Raw genomic sequence first — 22,663 nt, 5'->3', positions numbered from 1 at the left:
GTTTAGTTTTAGTGCACTGAAAAAAATATTTTTTTACTCTGCAGGTACAGCAGTAATGAGCTTCCACACAACTTAACGTGTGGCTTTTCATCAATTGCAATTAAGGGGGTCCATGTTGATGTGCAGCAAAACCTCTTGTAAATACAATCCAGTAAAATTCAAATAGGCGGTCTTGGGAAAATTCAAGCATCATTCTGCATTGTTTTCCCTTGGCAGTTAAGATGAACGGGGTATGTGGGAGGTGCTCCCTGCAGGTTTAATAAGTGGACAAATCCACCAGGGGCTTTCCATCAATAAGGTCTGATGTCTGCATTACAGAAACATGGGGGGACATTTGCATGTTTGCTGTCAACAGAAGCTTTATGAGAGCACACCACATGAATCAACATAATTAGTGCAGCTACTGCCTGCTTTTGATATGAAAGATAAAGAAATAGCCTCACCATCCACCCTCCTCTCCCTCCCTCTCTCTCTCTATCTATCGCTCTAGCACACTTTGTTTGTCTCTGTCTGCTATGGATGACAGGTGGGCTGTAGTGTTGTTGTTTCTATTGCAGCTGCATATCCAGTGGAGGCACAGGTGTCTGTCCATAATGCGGCTCATCCTGGCCTCACAGCAGACAAATTTGTCAAGGATGTTTCAGTCACACAGACACCCTGTGAGGTTGCTGCGGAGCCTATTTCAGTTTTCCATATTCAGGACCTACATTTAGATGCTCCAAAGTGGGCATACCACCCCAAACCGAGAGTGAATAATTAGTCTAATGAGCGTTTTGTATTCTCACACAATACAAAATCCAAAAACACTCTCCATATAATTTTTTTTTTTTTTGCCAAAGCAAGGACATATGATTTGTTTTGTCATAATTATTATTAAAATAATCGTAAAATTGTATATTTCCATTTCCATTAGCAGACACTTTTATCCAAAGCGACTTACAGATGAGGACAATGGAAGCAGTCAAAATCAACAAAAGAGCAATGATATGCAAATGTTATAACAAGTCTTAGTTAGCTTAATGTAGTACACATAGCAAAGTTTTTTTTTTTTTTTTTTTTAGTTTTTTTTTTTAATTATATAATAAATAAAAAGAAAACAGAGAGAATAGAAAAATAATAGAGCAAGTTAGTGTTAGAGAGCTTTTTGTTTTTGTTAATTGTATAATAAATAAAAAGAAAACAAATAGATAGCCGCTAGAGTAAGAGGGTCAAATAAAGATGTGTTTTTAGCCGAATCTTGAAGATGGCTAAGGACTCAGCTGCTCGGATTGAGTTGGGCAGGTCATTCCACCAAGAGGGAACATTTAATTTAAAAGTCTGTGAAAGTGATTTTGTGCCTCTTTGGGATGGCACAATAAAGCGACGTTCACTTGCAGAACGTAAGCTTCTAGAGGGCACATAAGTCTGAAGTAATGAATTTTAGTAAAGGGGTGCAGAGCTAGTGGTGGTTTTGTAGACAAGCATTAACGCCTTGAATATTATGCGAGCAGCTATTGGTAGTCAGTGCAAATTGATAAACAGAGGTGTGACATGCATTCTTTTTGGCTCATTAAAAATTAATCTTGCTGCCGCGTTCTGGATTAATTGTAAAGGTTAGATAGAACTGGCCGGAAGACCTGCCAAAAGAGCATTGCAATAGTCCAGCCTGGACAGAACAAGAGCTTAAACAAGGAGTTGTGAAGCATGTTCCAAAAGAAAGGGCCTGATCTTCTTGATGTTGAATAAAGCAAATCTGCAGGACCGGGCAGTTTTATCAATGTGGTCTGAGAAAGTCATCTGATCATCAATCATAACTCCAGGGTTTCTGGCTGTTTTTGAAGGAGTTATGGTTGATGTACCTAACCAGATGGTGAAATTGTGATGAAACGATGGATTTGCTGGAACCACAAGCAGTTCTGTCTTGGCAAGGTTGAGTTGAAGGTGATGGTCCTTCATCCAGCAAGAAATGTCTGTTAAACAAACTGTGAGCAGCTATCGTTGGATCATCAGGATGGAATGAGAGGTAGAGTTGAGTGACATCAGCAAAGCAGTGATATGAAAATCCATGTTTCTGAATGACAGAACCTAGTGATGCCATGTACACAGAGAAGATAAGTGGTCTAAGAACTGAGCCCTGAGGCACCCCAGTAGATAGATGTTGCGACTTAGATACCTCACCTCTCCAAGTTACCTTGAAGGACCTATCTGAGATGTAAGACTCAAACCACTGGAGTTCCTGAGATGCCCTTTACCAATAGGGTTGACAGGAGGATCTGGTGGTTAACCGTGTCAAAAGCAGCGGATAGATCCAGCAAGATAAGTATTGAAGATTTGGAATCCGCTCTTGCAATTCTTATGGCTTCAACAACTGAGAGCAAGGCAGTCTCAGTTGAATGTTCACTTCTGAAACCAGACTGGTTGCTGTCGAGGAGGTTGTTCTGTGTGAGAAAGGCAGAGACTTGGTTGAACACAGCTCGTTCAAGTGTTTTAGCAATGAAAGGAAGAAGGGAAACCGGTCTGTAGTTCTTTAAAAGAGATGGGTTAAGGGTGGGTTTTGTTAAGTAGTGGGATTATACGAGCATGTCTAAATGCTGAGGGAAAAACACCAGTGTGAAGGGATGTGTTAATGATGTGAGTGAGTGCAGGTACAACTGCAGGAGAAATGGCTTGAAGGAGATGAGATGGAATAGGATCAAGCGGACAAGTAGTAGGATGATTAGAAAGGATGAGTTTAGAGACTTCTGCCTCAGAGAGTGAAGAGAAGGATGTGAACGAGTGTATGTTTGCTGGTAAGATGTGCTTGACAGATTGTAGTGTGGAAAATTGTGCACTGATGGTTTTAATTTTATTAATGAAGAACGTGGCAAAGTTGTCAGCTGTGAGAGTTGATGAAGGAGGGGGAGGAGGAGGACAAAGAAGTGAGGAAAATGTTTTAAAGAGCATGCGAGAGTTAGACGAATTGTTAGTTTTGTTATGATAGTATGTCCTTCTAGCAGTGGAGACATTAGCAGAGAAGGAAGAGAGGAGTGACTGATACACATTAAGGTCAGTAGAATTTTTTGATTTGTGCCACACCCTTTCAGCAGCCCTGAGCATAGAATGACGTTCGCGGAAAACATCAGACAGCCAAGTAGCAGAAGGGGTGGTACAGGCTGGCCTGGAAGACAAGGGGCAGACAGTGTCTAAACAAGATGTAAGAGTGGAGCAGAAAGTATCAGTGGTGCTGTTAGCATCAAGAGATGCTAACTGTTTAGGGGGAGGAAGCAAAGAAGAAACCATTGATGATAGCCAGGAGAGTGAGAGTGTATATACATTCAATGTTAATAGAAGTAAACACTGTTTAATATTATGTATTAATGATTCATCTAAGCATAAGCATACATCCCAGCTGTTTTTTTGTTTGTTTGTTTTTTAACAATTTTATATTATGTGATCTTTAAGGCATAAATTACTAGGTGTTATTGCTCTTTGTGTCTCTTTTTAGAGTTTTAGATTTCTCACTATCACCTTCCTTCCTTCTTTCTGTTGTCACCTGCTGGTAACAGGATGTGCTGTTGTTGTGACTTTTTTGTCACCAAAGCAGCCAGCAGACACAGACTACTGACAAGGAAGACAGGGGCTCCACTGCTGCTACAAAAGAAAAACAAAGGAGAGAGAGAGAGAGAGGGGAGCTGAGATGGAGAGAGCGCAGGAGACACAACGAGACAGAGAACAGAAAAGGACTCACGGCTCCTGAGAGCACTGAGGGAAAATGAAAAGAGCAAAGAGAGAGGCAGGAGTGTGGCGGAGTGTGGGAGGGAGCGATGGGAAGGAGAAGTGGGTGTTAGGAGAATAATGTTCTATGCAATGAATGTTTATTTTTCAAAACTGCAAGATCTCCTGCCCCTAAACCCAAGGATTATTGTTTATTATGTGTTTGGTGTGTGGGGTTGGGATTTATTCACTGAAAAAACAAAAACAAAAACAAAAAATCAGGTCATTAGAGTAATTTGTTCAGTTTAACAGCTGAACTGTGAAAAAATACAGTTCTGCTGTATGTTTTTGATTCACTACAAAGAACTGGCTCAATAGTCATTCGTTTGAGAATCAAACTAGATTGGTTGCTTGCTCTGCATGTTTCATTCTGTAGATTTAGTAGTGAATAAACACTATTCCATTTGCATCAGTGCAACTGTTAATTATGTATTTTTCTTGGTTCCCAGTCCTGTATTCAATAAACGTGGGAACATTTTTTCGTATTTTTTTTTTAAGCCTAGTTTGGCTTTCTCTCCTTGAAGAGATAAAAAAATAAGTAAATAATCGACTCATCAGGTGACAGATTCAGCCTAATATCATTGTTGTTTAGTTTGGTTTTTATTTCATTTGAAATATTTTATAAAATGTAGGAAAATAGGAGGAGCTGTATCGCATATGCAAGAGTGCTGTTAATGTGGAATGCATCAGTTGAGTGAATTATTCAATGATTCACTCATAAAGACTAAATTAATGAGTCACTGATTCACTCATATTGATACTGAATTCAATGTTCTTGGAATGCTGCTCAACCAATCTGATTTCATGACAGAACAGACCGACAGACAGACAGATAGATAGATAGATAGATAGATAGATTTATTTATTTGTTATATATATATATATATATATATATATATATATATATATTTATTTATTTATTTATTTTTAATAGATAGTGGTATTGCTTATGGATAGAGCCTTTGAATAGAGATAGTTTCCATACAGACAGCTGACGATGTATGTCCTTGAAGGTGTGACAGCAAATACCTGGGCAGAAATCTAGGTCTGTCACATGTCACCAATCGTATCAACGCACCTAAACTTGAATAATATTTATTTTTCTTCATTTGTACACAGGTAGGCTGTGCTGACCAAGGAAAACCATCAGTAGTGCGGACAGCCGGTAAGCTGTTTTCTTTCTTTGCAGCTTAACATAGTTAGATCAATACCACAGAGATGCTCCAATAAAACACCTTTTTGAGTTACTTTTTGTCACACCTTCAGCAGAAGCATAACAGAACAGCTCTGAGAGACTCAAATTGTTATAAACTCCTGCTCAGCTTCAACAAAGCCACTAGACAGTGGCATTACATGATTGAACATATAGAACAGGCATCCTCAAATCTGGCCCACTCCTGCAGAGTTTAGCTCTAACCCTAATCAAACACACCTGAGCATGCTAATCAGAGTCTTCAAGATCATTAGAAAATCACAGGTAGGAGAGTTTGATCAGGGTTGGAGCTAAACTCTGCAGCAGATTGGCCCTCCAGGGAAAGATTTGAGGAACCCTGATATAGAAGAATGAATACAATGGAATTCCACAGCTCCCCGCTGAAGACAGAACATATACAATTGGATATTTACTCAATGAGGACAGAGAGCACTCCAGTGGCGTTATGTTGTGTGCTCTTCTTTTTGCAGTCATTGTATAGTGAACGAGAAGATTGCTTGTTTCTCTTGTCCTGTGAAATCAGATCTTAGAGACTGTGTCCATACAAAATGGAAAGAGAAAACATTGTCAGATTGTTTTCTTCTCTCAAACTGAGATTTGTTGCTATGGGAATACAGTATGTAAGCTATATAAAGTATAGGCCACTGCTATATATGTAATTTTAATCTCTGCTTCTAAGTAAATTTGAAAACTAAGTAATTGAGCAGATATTTTTATGTGTTCACACACTAGGAAGAACATATTTTATCCTTGTTCGGTGTGTGCTTCTCTATCTATTTCTCATGATTAGCTTTTTTTTAACTAAGTAAAAAGTTTTGATTTGAAAAATGACAGTATGTCTTTTAGTACATCAAGCTTTTTATCTAAAAGGAACATTTGATTCCATAATTTGATTCCATAATTTTAAACAATCAGCCAAGATAACGTGTTCTCTCTCTCTCTCTCTCTCTCTCTCTCTCTCTCTCTCTCTGCCACTTGCCACACCAATCCAGTAGTGAGCTCCAGCTTCCTTTTGTATGTTGTTGGTGAGAATTGTGACATGCTTCCACCCACTGCAAATAAAGGAAATTTGGAAGTTTTGAAACAAAATGTAACTTATTTATTTATCATTCGTGTGCTTTTTTTTTTTTTTTACTTTAAATGGTCTTTTTACTTTTAAATGGTACTTTAAACCATATTTGATCAATGAATATAAAAGCTCTGTAAATAAGAAACCACCACCGCCTTTAGAATTTTCTGTTTAAATAATTATCGCATCTGTACAGTTTCAATTTCATTTTGCTTTAGGAAGGTTTTGTTAAGCAACATACAAGTAAGGTTGCATCAGCAATGCACCAAGCAGCAATCCCACTGTGACTAGGATTTATTTATCGGTGTCTTCCACTAAATCAGGTAGGACTGCAGGGTGAACGTCATGCAATTAATATTCATGAGTAGAGCTGATAAGTTTTGGGACAACTTGTTCTCTGGTTCAGACTAGGTCATTTTAGATTACTGTTAAATACTAATTTCACAGTTGGGCCTTATGTTACTTAAGGATATTGTTGACCAGAATATTTTATAGTCACACACACACACACACACACACACACACACACACACACACATACACACACACGTTTGTTTTTGTGAAAAGTGGGAACATCCCATAGGCATAATGGTTTTTATACTGTACAAACTGCATGTGTTATTGCCCTACACCAACCCTACACTTAACCCTAACGCTGACAGGAAACTTTGTGCTATTTCAGATTTTCAATACACTCCATTATGTGTGATTTATAAGCGTTTTGAAAAGTGGGGACATGGGGTAATGTCCTGAAAAGTCACCTTCTCCTTGTAATACCTATGTCATACCCTTGTCATTATACAAATTTATGTCCTCATTTGTCACAAAAATGCGTGCACACACACACACACACACACACATACATTCTGTTTTGTAGATGACTTGTAATGAAGTAAGTCTTTGCAAACTGGCCATTATAACTAAATAAATATAAATAACATAAATAATTTCCAATTGGAAACAATAGAAAATACATGAGCTTACTGGATGGATGGAACAGTGGGGATATGCAGATGCACTAAAATACCACTTATCTTTCTTTTTTATGTTAAAATACTTTCTCTTATCTCCATTTATATGCACAAAAGACATTAACCATTACAGGGTTGATTTCAAAAACAAAAATTTGCACTATAGCACTATAACAGTTTGGGTTCTGAAAGATTTTATTTATTTATTGTTTTGTTTGTTTTCAAAAGAGGTATCTTCTGCTCACCAAGACTACATTTATTTGATTACAAATACAGTGAAAACAGTAATATTGTAAAATATTTTACACCATTTTTTTTTTTTTTATTGGCATCTATGGTGCCAAGAAGAACCTTCAACATCTGTGGAACCTTTCCATTCCACAAAAGGTTCTCTAGATTATTTAAATTTTCTTCAAATTGCCACAATTGTTTCATGATGCCAGTCTTTCGTCTGGGACAGCCGAAAATCGTGCAGTGTGTCTGGGGAAAAAAATAAAATAAAATCTATTAAGAACAAATCACTGAAATGTTCTTTGAGGAGTCCAAAATGGTTCTACAATGGCCTTACTGCAAAAAACAACAACAACAACAAAAAAAACTTTACTTTCAAGAATGTTTAGTGCCACAAGATTCTTCATAAATCTTATTTTAAAACATAAAATCTCACCCCAAACGTTTGAGTGGTAGTATATTTGCATATGAATCATATTTAAGAAAATAAACTTTGAAAAGCAGCCTTGTGCCACATAAAACTTTTTTTTTTTAAGTTCACAAAGGGATCCCCTTTGATGCACACAGACATACACTCCACCTGTAAGTGAGAAACTTCAGACAGCCCTCGGGGCCTGTGAGAGGACCAGACATGTTTATAAGCTAGAAAAATTCATGATGGCAGCATCACCTGTTGACAGTTGCTGTGAAAGCTGTCCCACACTGTCAGGGACAAAGATACATACACAAAAGAAATAGAAAGTGACAGAGGAAGTGTAAATGTATAGTTTTTTTTTTTTTTCCCTTTAAAATAAGCAAAAGTATAAAATAACATATTCTGATAGAGAACAGCAAACAGCATGGAACTTGTTTCTTTCTTTGCATATTTTTACACCAGGGCCCTTCTATGACACTGAAGCTAGAAAAATCTTCGAATAATAAAATGTTTTGCTGAATCTATAAGGCTGCATATGGCTAATGTTCCTGTTGAACATTTTGCCTGCCATATGCCTGCCGACTATTGATTTTAGATGCCATGCTCACATAAAGGCAATCATTACAGTGAGAGCAGAAGCTTGTTTCATAGCTCCTGCCCCTCTGTCCCCTACAATGCACAATCAAAGGCCATTGTTGTAGCTCCCTATACATCAATAGCATCACCCAACGGTGTGTGCATGAGTTCACTGTGGGTGAGCCTGTCATGAGAGACACGCTGGCTGAACTGTGGAACAGCTGTGTCTGTGAGCAGCTTAACCTGTGTCAGGGTGCAGCTGAGTGGAAATCAGTGCCTATCAGGGACAGCGCAGGACATTTGGAAGGCTAGCAGATAGACTTAAATTTAACTGAGCAGACAGGTAGGTTATGGACTATAGTGAACAGAAATCGCAAAAGGCTTAACAGATGGTTTTATTGTGCAGTTTCCCTTTCTTATAAAGTATAAAAAATAAGTAGTATTGATTATAAAAGCATATCAAATTAATCAGTAATTAAATTACCAGCTTGTCCTTCATATATGTAGTATAAGCATTTGCAAAGATTAAATTCAATATAAAAATCATATCATATACAATTTATTTTATAATCCATGTTTCATATTTGCCCTAAGTGTGTAACATTTCAAGTAATTTTGCCCTGTGCCACTTGGGGTAAAAATCTAAAAACACATCTGAATGGATAAACAAACTATTATACATGAAACAAAATTTCTTCACTTCCTAAAAAACTGCAGGGTTGGTTTGTAAGTTGGCACCTCACAGCGCAAAGAAGAGAATTGATTGAATATTTTTAAGCAGAATAAAAGACAATGGATGAGCTGTGTTCTCTGAAGCTTTCCAGCAGTCTATTTCAGTCTGAGCAAAGGAAATGTTGGTGTGAGCAGCAGTTAAAATTAGGAGACGCTGTACCAATTTACAATTATGTCTTGTCTTTAGAATCACCAAACTAATGTTGCATTTTTCAGAAAGATACTGAAGACTGTAGTAGGACTGTTTAGAGCAATGATAATAGGAAATGTTTCTAGGCTGCTGAAAATGCTGCTTTGCCATCACAGAAATAAATTAAATTTTAAAGTATTTATAACATTTGTTCTAAATTGTAATATTTTACTATAAAAATATTGAAAAATATATACAGTATATATATATATATATATATATATATATATATATATATATATATATATATATATATATATCATTATTTTATTATTATTTTATTTTATTTTTACTTGGTGAACATAAGAGACTTCTTTCAAAAACATAAAATCTTACCAACCCTAAAGGGTAATGTAATTCTGAAGTATTTTATCTCACACAGATCAGAAGGCTGATCATGTTCTTATTTAGAAAAGACACTCTGCAATCAAATTAAAAATAGATGGTAAGTATAAATATAGTGCTATTATTTTATTATTTACACTGTGGTTTCAATTTTAGAAGCTTGTTTAAGTGTCTGTCTCTTTCTTCTAAGTCACTCTGATGTCTAAAATCAGGATGATGTGAAAAACATGGCACTGGGGTCAAGGCGAGAGAGATCGACAGAGAGAAATGTAATTGGCCCTGAACAGCAGTCATATCGCTTGCCACCTGGGTTCCTCAGACCCTCTTCTCCTCAGAATAGCAACAGAAATTCCTCCCTCCTTTTCTCTGAAATCCCCCACGTCTCCCATTCCTGCCCTTTTGTCATTCTGTCATCGGTCCGTTACTTTGATGAACTGACATGAGCGAGATTTCTGATATGTCATAGCTTAAGGCTCTGCTTTGAAGTTAGTGTTGAGCCTTTGCAACACATCTATTTTCATTTCAATTTACAGCGTCATCCGACAGTGGAGGGGGTCTGAGAAGTGTAAGGTTCTAATAAATATCTGGCCCTGGCTCGACCTTTGAGTGCCTAGGTACCAGGTGAGTTGAAGCAATGTTGCATTAAAGCTCAATAATAACCTCCTTGTATGTCAGTGAATCAGACACTCGAAAGACACAGTAATGTGACTCTGACTGAAGCATTGGAAACGTCAGTGAGAAGAAAATGAAGTTAATGTATAAGAGATTAATGAGTTGATGACAGCTGAATTGGGATTATGTACAGCTGGTGTATGTCTTGATCAAAGAAATTAACCAAATGGCTCTGCAATGGTCTGTAGTGTTCAGTAATATTTAAAGTGTGGCTGCCTGAAATGAAAAACTTTGTATAGAAACAATCCAGGGCAGAGATTCCCAGGAAAGATTCTGAAATAACTAAACTAAGCTCTTCTTTTTTTCTTCTTTGCAAAAGGATTTTTTAAATTTATCATACAAATCATTTATTGTATGACATACAGTCCCCTGAGCTCCAGAGAGATTCCTGCTTCTAAATATCAAGATCTCTTCAGTCCTCTTCATATCTCTTCAGCAACAAATCACACTAGGCTTCATAAGCTCAATATGTGCTGCTTTCTCTTTGACTCACTTTCTGTTTGAGCAATGATGTGTGTAGGGAAAACTGTAGGCAGTTGTAATCATTTTTAACTCACAGACTACAAATCAATCTGTTTGTATAAAACAACTATACACTAGTGGTCAAAAGTTTGGAATAACTGATCATTTTTAATATTTTAACGAATTATCTTATGCTCACCAAGTCTGCAAAGTCTGTATTTATAATAGCTATTTGGATATCTTTTAAAATGTCATTTTATTTCTGAGATGAAAAGCAGTCTTCATTGTCACTTGATCATCCTGATATACTGCTAATTTATTTTTATTGATACTTAATTATTAATAATTAAATTGTCATTGATTGATTTAATCTATTATCTTAAATCTATACCAATATTTTAAATGATAGTTTAGCACAGTGTCTGCAAGCGCACACACACAGTATACACGTACACACACACACACACACACACACACACACACACACATATATATATATATATGAAGAGTTAAGATGCAAAAGCCTCTAAGTACCATTTGAAATTTTCATCTAAAATGAGCATTTTTTTATCAGGCTCCTACGTGTAGGTTCAGTAATTTTACTCCAATGGCAATGTATAGGTGCTTTTCTATGCAATTAAAGTGAAATAACTGAACATAAATATAGGAGCCTGATAAAAATGCTCATTTTAGAAGAAAATTTCAGATGGCATTTAGAGGCTTTTGCATCTGAACTCTTCATATATGTATATATATATATATATATTAGGGGTGTCAACGTTAACGCGTTAACGCATGCGATTAATCAAAAAATTTTAACGCGTTAATATTTTTTTTAACGCAAATTAATCCTTTGATAAGGTTTGACCCCAACTTCTTCCCGTCATCGCAGTGCGGAAGGTCATCTATCATTGTGTGATGAGGGTACAGCGAACCAGTGTAGCCAGGGCAGCGGCACAAAGTGGGCCGTGGGTTGCGGTTTTTTTGGGCAACTTTTATAATGTACCGCGGCCGCCCAAGGTGTATAGACAAATATAAAGGAAAATATATCCTTTTCCTTATGTGTATTATACTTGGAATGTATCTCTGGCAACTTAAGAACTGAGAGGCGGTTGTAACAGCCAGAATACATGTTAAGGCTTTTACACAGCAGAAATAAACATGACAACAGCCACTATAGATTATATAAGATAATAAACACACGATTACGATAGATCTGTGAATGTGTACATCTGAAATGCTAATTTGTGCAGCGATATAAAAGGCTATAAATAGCATATTTTAACAACAGTAAACGACCAAATTCCACATGTGATCGCAAAAGGAAGTTATTACAAACATTCGATGGTGGTTTGAAGTGAGTTCTGAGTAAAAGTGCACTATTAATCTCATAAATTGTCTTATGTAGCACGATGCTAATATTAGCTCTAATGCAGCTGCAGAACAGGTCCAATTCTTCTTCATAATGCATTTTGTCATAATACTTAATGTAAGGTCGCAAGAAATGTTTTGTTGTATTTATTTAGAAACACTTTTGATAATAGTTGGGTAAATGTATACTGGGACTGAAGCGATGTGGCTTGGTAAATGTTTTATTGCCAGTTTAAAGGCTGATGGCTGAATAAAAACAAGAGAATAATGATAAAAGAATAAGGATTATGTCTCATACCTGGCGGAAGTGTGAAAGGTTCTGTTTCCTTAAACTAGTTTCATGCATTTCTTTATTTCAACACATTTACAGGTAAATCCTAGTATTTTAAATTTGCTATTAATCATGATTAATCACAGTTCACGACTGTGATTAACGCGATTAAATTCTTTCTGAATACTTAGGACCATGTGATATTTCAGTTTTTCTTTTTTAATAAATCTGCAAAAATTTCAATAATTCTGTGTTTTTCTGTCAATATGGGGTGCTGTGTGTACATTAATGAGGAAAAAAAATAACTTAAATGATTTTAGCAAATGGCTGCAATATAACAAAGAGTGAAAAATTCAAGGGGGTCTGAATACTTTCCGTACCCACTGTATATACAGTCATGGCCAAAAATATCAGCACACTTGGTAAATATGATCAAAGAAGGATGTGAAAATGAATCTGCATTGTTAATCCTTTTGATCTTTTATTTAAAAAAATCTAACCTTTTATTGGATAATAAGAATTTAAAATGGGGGGAAATATCATTATGAAATAAATGTTTTTCTCTAATACACATTGTCCACAATTAACTGCAGCCTTTTATTCAATACTTTTTGAAACCTCCATTTGCCAGTTAAACAGCTCTAAATTTTCTCCTATAATGCCTGATGAGATTAGAGCAGTGGTTTTCAAACTTGTTCCTGGGGACCCACAGCTCTGCACATTTTGCATGTCTCCCTAATTTACACACCTGATTCAGATCATCAGCTCATTAGGAAAGAGCTCCATGGACTCAAATGAGTGTGTCAGATAAGGGAGACATGCAAAATGTGCAGAGCAGTGGGTCCCGAGGAACAGGATTGAAAATCACCGGGTTAGAGAACACCTGACAAGAGATCAGAGACCATTCCTTCATCCAGAATCACTTCAGACCCTTTAGATTCCCAGCTCCATGTTAATGCTTCTTCTCTTCAGTTCACCCCACTCATTTTCTATAGGGTTCAGGTCAGAGGACTGGAATGGCCATAGCAGAAGCTTGGTTTTGTGCTCAGTGACCCATTTTTGTGTTGTTTTTGAGGTTTGTGTTTGGATTATTGTACGGTTGTAAGATCCCAACATGGCCCATTATAATATTTCTAACAGAGTCAGTGACTTATTGATTTTTTTATCTGTTGGTATTTGATAGAATCCATGATGCCATGTGTCTAAACAAGATGTCCAGGACCTCCAGCAGAAATATAGGCCCACAACATCAACAATTCAGCAGTATATGTCATTGTACACATGGGGTATTTTTTATCCCTCTGTTCACCAAACCCATCTTGAGTGTTTGCTGCTAAAAAGCAAATTTTTTAGTTTCATCTGACCATAGACGTCAGTCCCGTTTGAAGTTCCAGTCGTGTCTGACAACTGAATATGCTGGAGTTTGTTTTTGGATGATCTTGGAGAATTTTTCTTGAAATCTTCCCAAACAACATGTAGCGATGTAGGTGCTGTTTGACCATTTTTTTTAGGTTTTCTGACCCGAGACTCAACTATTTTCTGCAATTCTCCAGCTGTGGTCCTTGGAGAATCTTTAGCCACTCAAACTCTCCTTCTCACCGTGCATTAGGATGATATAGACACATGTCCTCTTCCAGGCAGTTTTGTAACAATTTATGTTGATTGGAAATTCTTAATTTTTACCCTGATGGTGGAAATGGGAATTTTCACTGCTCTAGCTCTTTTATTAAAGCCACTTCACTAATTTGTGAAGCTCAATTATCTTTTGCTGCACATCAGAAATATATTCTTTGTTTTTTCTCATTGTGATGGATGATCAAGGGAATTTTGGCTTTGTTTTCCCTCCTATTTGTATTTCTGTGAAACAGGAAGCCATGGCTGGATAATTTCATGTTCATAATCACCCTGGAGTGCTCAAAATTGTGAATATGAATGGGAATATACTTCAGAGATATTTTACTCATAAGAATTTCTAGGGGTGCCAATAATTGTGTCCAACGTGTATTTGAGAAAAACATTTATTTCATAATGATATTTCCCCCCATTTTAAATTCTTATTATCCAATAAAAGGTTAGGTTTTTGTGATTTTTTTTTTTTAAATAAAAGATCAAAAGGATTAACAATGCAGATTGATTTTCATAGCCTTTTTTGTTCATATTTACCAAGGGTGCCGATATTTTTGGCCATGACTGTATCCTACAGATGTACATGGAGCAGTGAGTGCTGTTTAATGATGAATCAATGTGCCAGGAGACCTACAGTATTATAATGAAAACCTTCATAGATAGCTGTCCCAGATCAGATGAAACACATGAGAGAGAGAAGAAGGGAGTAAGATATCAGAGTTCAATGAATAGAGTGAATGTGGGCAGCAAAGTGTACTGGGAATCAACAAAAAGAGTACACGTTTCACCATGAATAGAGCTAGGTCCTAAAACAAATATGATTAGGATCCATTCAAAGGAAGGAAATAAACTGTTTTAAGCTAAATATAAACATTTTATTTTTTTATTTTTTTATTTTTTTTCAAAATCCCATGTTATGGTTTCTGAGAGAGCATTGGTATGCAGTATATGTCTTAGATGGATATTGATTTCCCAAGGAAAGCTATTTCATTGAAATCATTACTGGTTGGCTGGATACATGTCTTGAAACAGAGGTGGGGGCGGGGGACGACATCTCACATGTTGTTATCCAAACACAGATAATTACCCATTAAAAAATGCACATGTATGCAACACGAACAATTTGCACGTTTAATGCACTCTTTAATGAAAAACACTAGGAGCTGTCCATGGTGCTGAATTGTGCTTACAGAGGTTTTTAAGCTGTAGTTTAGGTCAGTCAGATCTTGTAGCAAATGCTTTTGCCCAAAGTGACAATAAGGACTCTTGTTAAAGGGATAGTTCCCCTCCAGCATCCTGGGGTTCAGTGTCTTGCTCAAGGGCACACATGGCGATCGCTCATGGCTCACTTCTTGTAGGGATTGAGACATCAATTTTCCGGTTACCAGCCCTGAGCTCTAACCACAACGCAGCAGAAAGCCACGTCAAAAACCCAAACTCAGCCTCTCAAATTTTTAACTGTCTTAAAGTTTTCCCATGAAGCCCAATGGAGTCATGTTTATCATGTAGACATGCATATATCAGACCTGCCAGCCAACTTCAGCAGCCCTTTTATTTATTTGATCCTGCACTGTACAGAGCTATCTTCACTCTTTCACTTTGTGGCTCTCTCTGTCCCCTCACTCCCTGGTGGGAGAGAGCAACATTGGCATTCACTACAGACATTCTCTCCACACACAGAGAGGGAAAGTTGCACATGAACACATAATTGAATTCTTCACGTACCGGAGACAGGAGTATGTTAGACTCTGTTCTGACACTGTACAGATAGAGGAAAAACAGAGGTGTGGACTCTTGGCACAGTTACAAAGAGAGGATTTGTGTTTATCCCTGTGTGCGTCCCTCCAATCACATCTCTTCCTCTCTCTTATTTGCACTCTCTCTCACTGTGTCTGAAACTTTATCTCTCTCAGACACTTTGTACTTTATTTGCAACAACGCTGTATCACGAGAAACAAGAAGCTGAGAGGAATGTTAATCTCATGCTTTATTTATTTTTTAAATGGCAGTCAGAGCATTATGTTAATAATGACCGATAACGAAGCACTGTCTCTCAGGTGTAGTTAGATCTGTTAATCTCCCTCGTGTATGTAAGTGTGTGTGTGTGTTATCAGATGCAGAGTTTCTCTAGTGAATGAGTAAAGATCAATAAGGACAAGCTACTATGAAACTAAAAGCATTTCATTGCATGCAGTCTTTCTTTCTCAATTATCCTTCATTTATTTTATAAAAAAAAAAAAAAGAAAAATCTTCATTCTAACATTCATGATCATACATAAGACCAAAGAAATACGCTTCTATTTTTGCATTAAAAGCATCTTCTTACAACAAATGTTATGGCTTTACTACATGCCACAGAACACTAAATAATTTAATGCTTTGATGTTATTTGGGGTAAATCTATGAAATACCTTTGATAATTACATAATGCACTATTTGTCATATTTCCAGAAAATATTAATTTCCTGCCCTCTCATTTCCTGTTTTAGAGCTGTATAAGGCTTAAAAGTTTATGAAGGGACGTCCTTTGTCAAACTATTTTGTCCTTTACACAAACACATAATAACATAGGACTCCTTAAAACTAAATATATTTCAGAATATGAAAATCAGCGGCAGTGTTCTGCCAGTGCTCTGCAAGCTTCTTCAGACATTCTATATGTAAACTGAGACATGAAGAAATCTGTAAGCGTGTGTAGGTGTAAAGCATCACTCATAGCACAGCACGACTCTTTGAAATACGTCCCACTGAAAATCATAATTCTTACCATAAAAAAAAAAAAAGAAAAAAAAGGCAAACCCACATTTGTGAGAGAGAGATGAAAATTGACCCAAGTGATGTTCTTTAAGAATACCAAACCCTTAGAAACCCTGTTTTAATATGAAATGGAGATGTTTTAACTTGGAAGGTGATTCAACTTCTACATTCCTCATTTTCATTTACTTCAACTTGTAATAAAATAACTAAAATGGAAATAAAATTAATTATGTATTACGTTATATTAAATATGTAATTAATAATAATAATAATAATAAGACAATGAATTAAGGGAATTCCAAACTATTCATAAAAACTATGAAAATTCGAACTAATAATTAAAAGCTATAATGGTATCTCAATGCTAATAAAATAACTGTTTACTGTATATACTAGCTATTGAACGTTTAATGTGAGAAATAAATTATTAACGTAAAATATAGATGTCACAAAACACAGTACACACAACTGGTGAGTGAGAACAAACAGGTTTATTGAAGGGATTCGGGATCGGGAGTGATCAAAAGCAGGTGAGTGAGCAATTTAGTGTGAAGTTCAGATTGCTTTGCTGTGGTTGAAGTTGTGTCTTTGTTTGCAGGTTCGGATCGGGGATCAAAGGCGTCGAGGTAGAATCGACGAGGGATTCAACTGGTAAGCATTGGGGTAAGCCATGATCGTAGAGTGAGTCCAGAGCCGTCTATCTAGTGAACGATAGACCAGACAATGTGGGGAATGGCAGTGTGTGCGTATATAGTCGTGCTGATTGGTGTCAGCAGGTGCGTGCAATTAGAAGTCAGGTGACTGTGATTGGGTGATTGTGCTGGGTGGTGACTGTTGTGATGGTGACTGATTCCTTAGAATAGAGTCCCGCTTCAACAAACCTAGTTCAGATGAGTGTGCAAACCACCCCTTAAATATCATAGGTAAACATAACCTGGAACATTTTCATTTGGAAAATGAATGCAACAAAGAGATTTCTCATGATTTACAGAGCTTCTCTTGAGAGGTTATATGCACTAATCAAACAGTAATTGGTGTGAATTTTTGTTTCTATTAGTAGTCAGAGTATGCAGGCAAGCAGCTATAAATGGGCAGAGTAGAAGTAAGACGAATGAGCAGACAGAGAGGAAGAAATTACAGTATTAACATTAGCCTTATGGTACATAACAGCTTGTATAATCAGTGTGGAGAAGGTCCTGCCCTCTGACTGCTGTTGGCCCCTAGACAAGTCACTTGATCAAACACAATGAATCAAGAGCTGTGACAGAACATCCATGGTCCTGGGATCCTCTGATTTCTTAATTAGCGTTTGTACAGTTAAGCTTCTCATTTTACAAACACAGATCTTAAAATATAAAAATCCATTTGCATGATTTGTGTTTGCAGAATCAAATTAATGTAAGCAAAATAATAACCTTGCAGGCACACTTTGTAGGGCAATATGACTTCAAATACTAGTGAGCCATCATCACATTAGTGTCAGCATGATCAAACACACAAACCTTCTACCCTGAGTGCTTCATAAACAGGCATAATTAATTATCTCACTGTATATATGAATAATAACAGGGAATTAAAAGACATCCTCTGGTTTAAGCACTACCTGTGCAGAAGGGATCTGCATCAGATTAGCTACTGAATTTAGATACATTTACTGACAGATTCTTAATCCAATAACATGACATGCAGTTGCATAATATGGTATGATAATTATTCATTACTGCTACTTTCAAGTTTTACAAGATTACAATGTGATTAATCTACTGCCTGCAAGTTTGCTAAGCAAACTGTCCATAAAAGCACATCCCTAATCAGAATCTAAAATGGAAGTGGAAACATGACCAATAAGTATTTGTCTCATTACTTCAAGGCCTTTTGATACACTTTTGGGTAACACTTTAGAATACTGTTTGATCATTAATGAATAACTACACAAGAACACATGAGTAATGCGATATAAGCACTCTAGAAACTGCTGTATCTAACAAGAAACTCTGATTAATTAATTAGTAAGTAATAGTGCTTAGTCGGATGTGGTAGCTCACTATTAGCTAATCAGTAAAACATTTTTTTCATACCTCCCCAAGAACTACTAAGAACTACTATATGTTCAAAATGAATATGAATAATGCATAATGTATAATTAATTCTAAAGTGAAGGTCATGGTAACCCATCAGTAATGATGCAAGTATTTGTACCAAATTCTTCTAAAGGAATTACTAATTTTTTGGACCTTACATCTCAAAAGCTTACAATGACGTCAGCCAATATTAGGAAGTTACGATGCTTTTCACTTTAGAATACAGATCCAAGTAATTAGTACTTTCTTTATAAGGATTTGGTAATACTTGAGTCATTACTAGTGGGTTACTATGATCTTTACTTTAGAATAAATTATATATTAATTATAACTGTAAATACAGCCATTATTTTAGTATAATTTCACTATAAGCAACTAAACTAAATTAGCTATAATATAAAAGTGTTTTTTTTTCTTCTTTTTTTAAGTATAAATAAAGATAGTGAAATATTGTGGTGTTTATTGTGATATATATATATATATATATATATATATATATATATATATATATATATATATATATATATAGAAAGAAAGAAAGAAAGAAAGAAAGAAAGAAAGAAAGAAAGAAAGAAAGAAAAAATAAATGATAAAACCCAGAATAATTTCTGCAGTCAGTAAAGCTATAGCAAGTTTGTTTTCTGCATATCAACACTCAAGCAACAATACTATTTACTATTTACAAATACCACTTAAAATAGTATTTACTTTTTTTTTTTCTATAGTAAGTGTTATTTGCTCTCAAATTAGACAAAACAGGTTTAAACTGAAAACCATTATTTTCAGTTAGACCAGTGTAAAAATGCATTTAAATAAATTTCACATTTTTCAATGTAGGCCCAAAATGCCCTTGACTATCTAGACAAGGACATAAGCACATTGTTCCAGCTATTCATGTGTGGTTTATTCTTTCTCCTTCACCAAACTCTCCTTGTCTCTTTTCAGTCCCCTGATAGAGTGAACAAAGTTCTCTGCCTTAACTTGAAGACAGAAACCTTTGTCCTGAGATAAGGCCATGCAAACAGTCCCAGAGGCAGCGCTGACTTGTCCCATCACTGTGCTGCTTGAGACATCCTGGGTTTGCTGTGGAGGGACTGTAGGGAGCAGCCAAGCATCTGGTTAAGAATTCAAAGAACTGGCATCAGTGACAGCTTATCGGACTGTAACATCTGAACCGCGCTCGGCGCGAAATTGTCGAATGCTAGGAATGACATTATCTGGGTTTCTGCATGCTTTCCCTTTGCCTGGAGAATCTGATGACATTGTCAGCACAGGTGACCAATCAGCAGCACAGGGACCAAAGACGAAGAAGATATCAGACAGCATCAGCAGCATTTGGATCGCCGTCAGAGCTAAATACCTAAACATTAGGTAAACCTGTTTAATTTTTAGAGATTAAAAAAACCTTATTCATTAAACAGCATTGCCTCTGAGCAACTCTGAATTCTCAAATCCACGGATTATGAAAGGTTTATTACATTCAGAATGAAAACCATGTTTTTGGATGAATGTACTACAAATGCACATTTCTTTTAGTCACTCAGTTCTTTTCTTATACGGTAATTATTCGGTATAATAGAGCTGCAAAGAGAGTGTGTAATTTAAATTCAGATCAAAACTATCACAATTAGTTTGACCGTAAGTCAACTGTTTTATTTCCTGCAGCTTTGTCGCTTTGTCCCAAAAAGCACTGAAAACTAGATACAGCCTGACACTTCAGATTTTCATTTAGATAATAGCTTCCCATCTGGTTGCCGCCACGCCTTCTGTCACTCTCAGTCCACCCATCCAACCTCCTTATCAATTACAAAGCCACTTTTAAGTCCCAGTTAATAGGATGTTAATGCATTATTGGGTCTGTGGGTGATGTGCTATTGAAGGGAGAGATGGACATTATTGCCCTTGAGCACAATCTGGGACCAAGACAAGATCTGCATCTTAATATAAGATGAGAGGAGATGATTTAAAAGTATCAGCATGCACTTTTATTCTTTGTGTGTGTAAGCATGCTCTGTGGGGCTGTATTATTGTTAAATTGATAAATTATGGCATTACCCATATAAACATTAATTATGTTTATTTGAGTGTGGAAAGCAAAACATGTTTCATTATATATTTATGTAATATCAGCAGTCATTTGTTGTTGCAGTGATCACTACCTTGTTCATGTTGTATGAGGCAAATGTCATGTCCGTATCCAGGGGGCAAAATCTCTTCATCTGTATACTGTCAATTGAAGTAGATGGGAGACAGGATTACTTCTTGTGATAACACAACTCAGTACAAGTGATAATTGTAACTTCAAGGCATAGTCAAGTAATGCTGAGTTCATTTTCTTTTTACAACTTGTACAAACTGAGTATGGGTGGGTGGGGCTGGGTTTAAGTGTTATAAATGAGCAAAATGTGAACAAAACACCAGTGTCCATGAAACATTTCTGGATGTATTGGCTTGCTCAAGCAGAAATGTGTATATTAGTTAATAGTGTAGTAGATGCATTACGTGGCCAAAATTATATTTCTCTATTGATGTCTATATACACCATTAGTTCAGTCTTCATTGTCACATGACATTTCAGAAACCATGATGCATTGTTAGGATTCTCTGACAAATAAAAGTTTCAAAATTACATTTATTTGATAATGAATTTAGTTGTAACAATATTATGTTTGAAATAAATGAATTTACTGATGATCAATTTAATGCATCCATGCTGAAAAGAAGTATTAATTTCTTTCCAAAAAAAAAAGTACTGACCCAAAACCTTTGAACGGTAATGTATGATACATATACAGTGTCTATTGAGGAAAAAGATGGGCTGCATGCTACAGTATTGCCATTAAGATTAATGGGAAAGCTAACGGATGAGTCCCTGTAGGTATTATGGATTGATCACAATGGTCCAGGAGGATGTCATCTCTACCCACTACTCCCTCTTTGATTGTATAAACCAATCAAAAATGATGTCATACCTGTCCCCTCTTTCATGACCAAATGCAATAACTTTCGTCTTCCAGCTACTAATCAATACCGAAAAAGTCGATTGATTAAAATGTATTTAGTCCTCTGAGATATATAATTCATCATATTTTAGACAGAAAGGTTACACAATCAAAAAATGAAAGGCCTTCATTAGGTCTGAGGATGATGGAATGAGAAAATCGATGAATTGCATGGAAGAGGCTTAAGATACTCATTGCATATTTAAAGCAGCATTGACCTGATTCTCACTCTCATTTTTCTCTGAAGTGCCAGTGGACGGGGAACCGAGGGTCATTCATTTTCATCCTCGCTACAGTAGCATTTTGCACAGAAAGGCATATCCTTCTCAGTGCCCTCATGTGAGTATTGTAAAATGCTTTTGAAGTGGAAGTTTAACGCTGGAAATCCTCGCATCATTTGAAATCTAAAGAGACAGGCGGATTAATTGCTTTGTCAGTGACGCTATCACTGGAAAGTGGAAACTCTCTCAGTGTGGGTGTGGGTACACAACTCTGAATGTGTGTGCAGACACCACCAACTGACCAGATATGGCACTTGTCGCATAATGCTTGTGACATAATCCCCCTCTCAAAGAGCCGGTGTCCAGCTGTGCGAAAAGAATACAAGTGGAGAGTCTGATGCGAGGGGGTCAGTGGTCGTCTGTCGGCTTTTAATGTGCTGTTAGCAGTGCAGGAGCAGCGGCAGGATACAAGGGACTTAATGTGTCTCTGTTAAAGTGGCCTGTGCTCTGAATGTGGCCCTCCCATCCTTCCCTCTGGGATTACTTCTCTTAGAGATAAACTCTCTTCATGTCACAACTAAAGGACAGGAAGTTCAGCCTGGCCTTGGGCGAAGAACATGTTCAGGCCCACTTCTGCCAGCCTGGGTTTTTAAAGATACAATAATTCAAGCTGCAGCAGCGTGTGTCAGTGTCTTTCATGCCTGATCACAGTTTATATAAAGTATA

The 22,663-nt window shown here is 36.6% G+C and overlaps 1 long non-coding RNA gene across 1 annotated transcript; it reads left to right on the top strand.

Moving 5' to 3' along the window:
• Window positions 1–17,024: 17,024 nt before the first annotated feature.
• LOC131545013 (uncharacterized) lies at window positions 17,025–22,030 on the top strand. Its single transcript, XR_009272295.1, has 3 exons — window positions 17,025–17,296; window positions 19,660–20,085; window positions 21,964–22,030. It is a non-coding gene; the product is annotated as an uncharacterized LOC131545013 (long non-coding RNA).
• Window positions 22,031–22,663: the final 633 nt, after the last annotated feature.

The sequence above is a fragment of the Onychostoma macrolepis genome, chromosome 07, assembly GCF_012432095.1.
Source record: "Onychostoma macrolepis isolate SWU-2019 chromosome 07, ASM1243209v1, whole genome shotgun sequence".
In the NCBI taxonomy this organism is placed as follows: Eukaryota; Metazoa; Chordata; class Actinopteri; order Cypriniformes; family Cyprinidae; genus Onychostoma; species Onychostoma macrolepis.
This window is presented reverse-complemented; position numbering and strand designations above follow the sequence as displayed.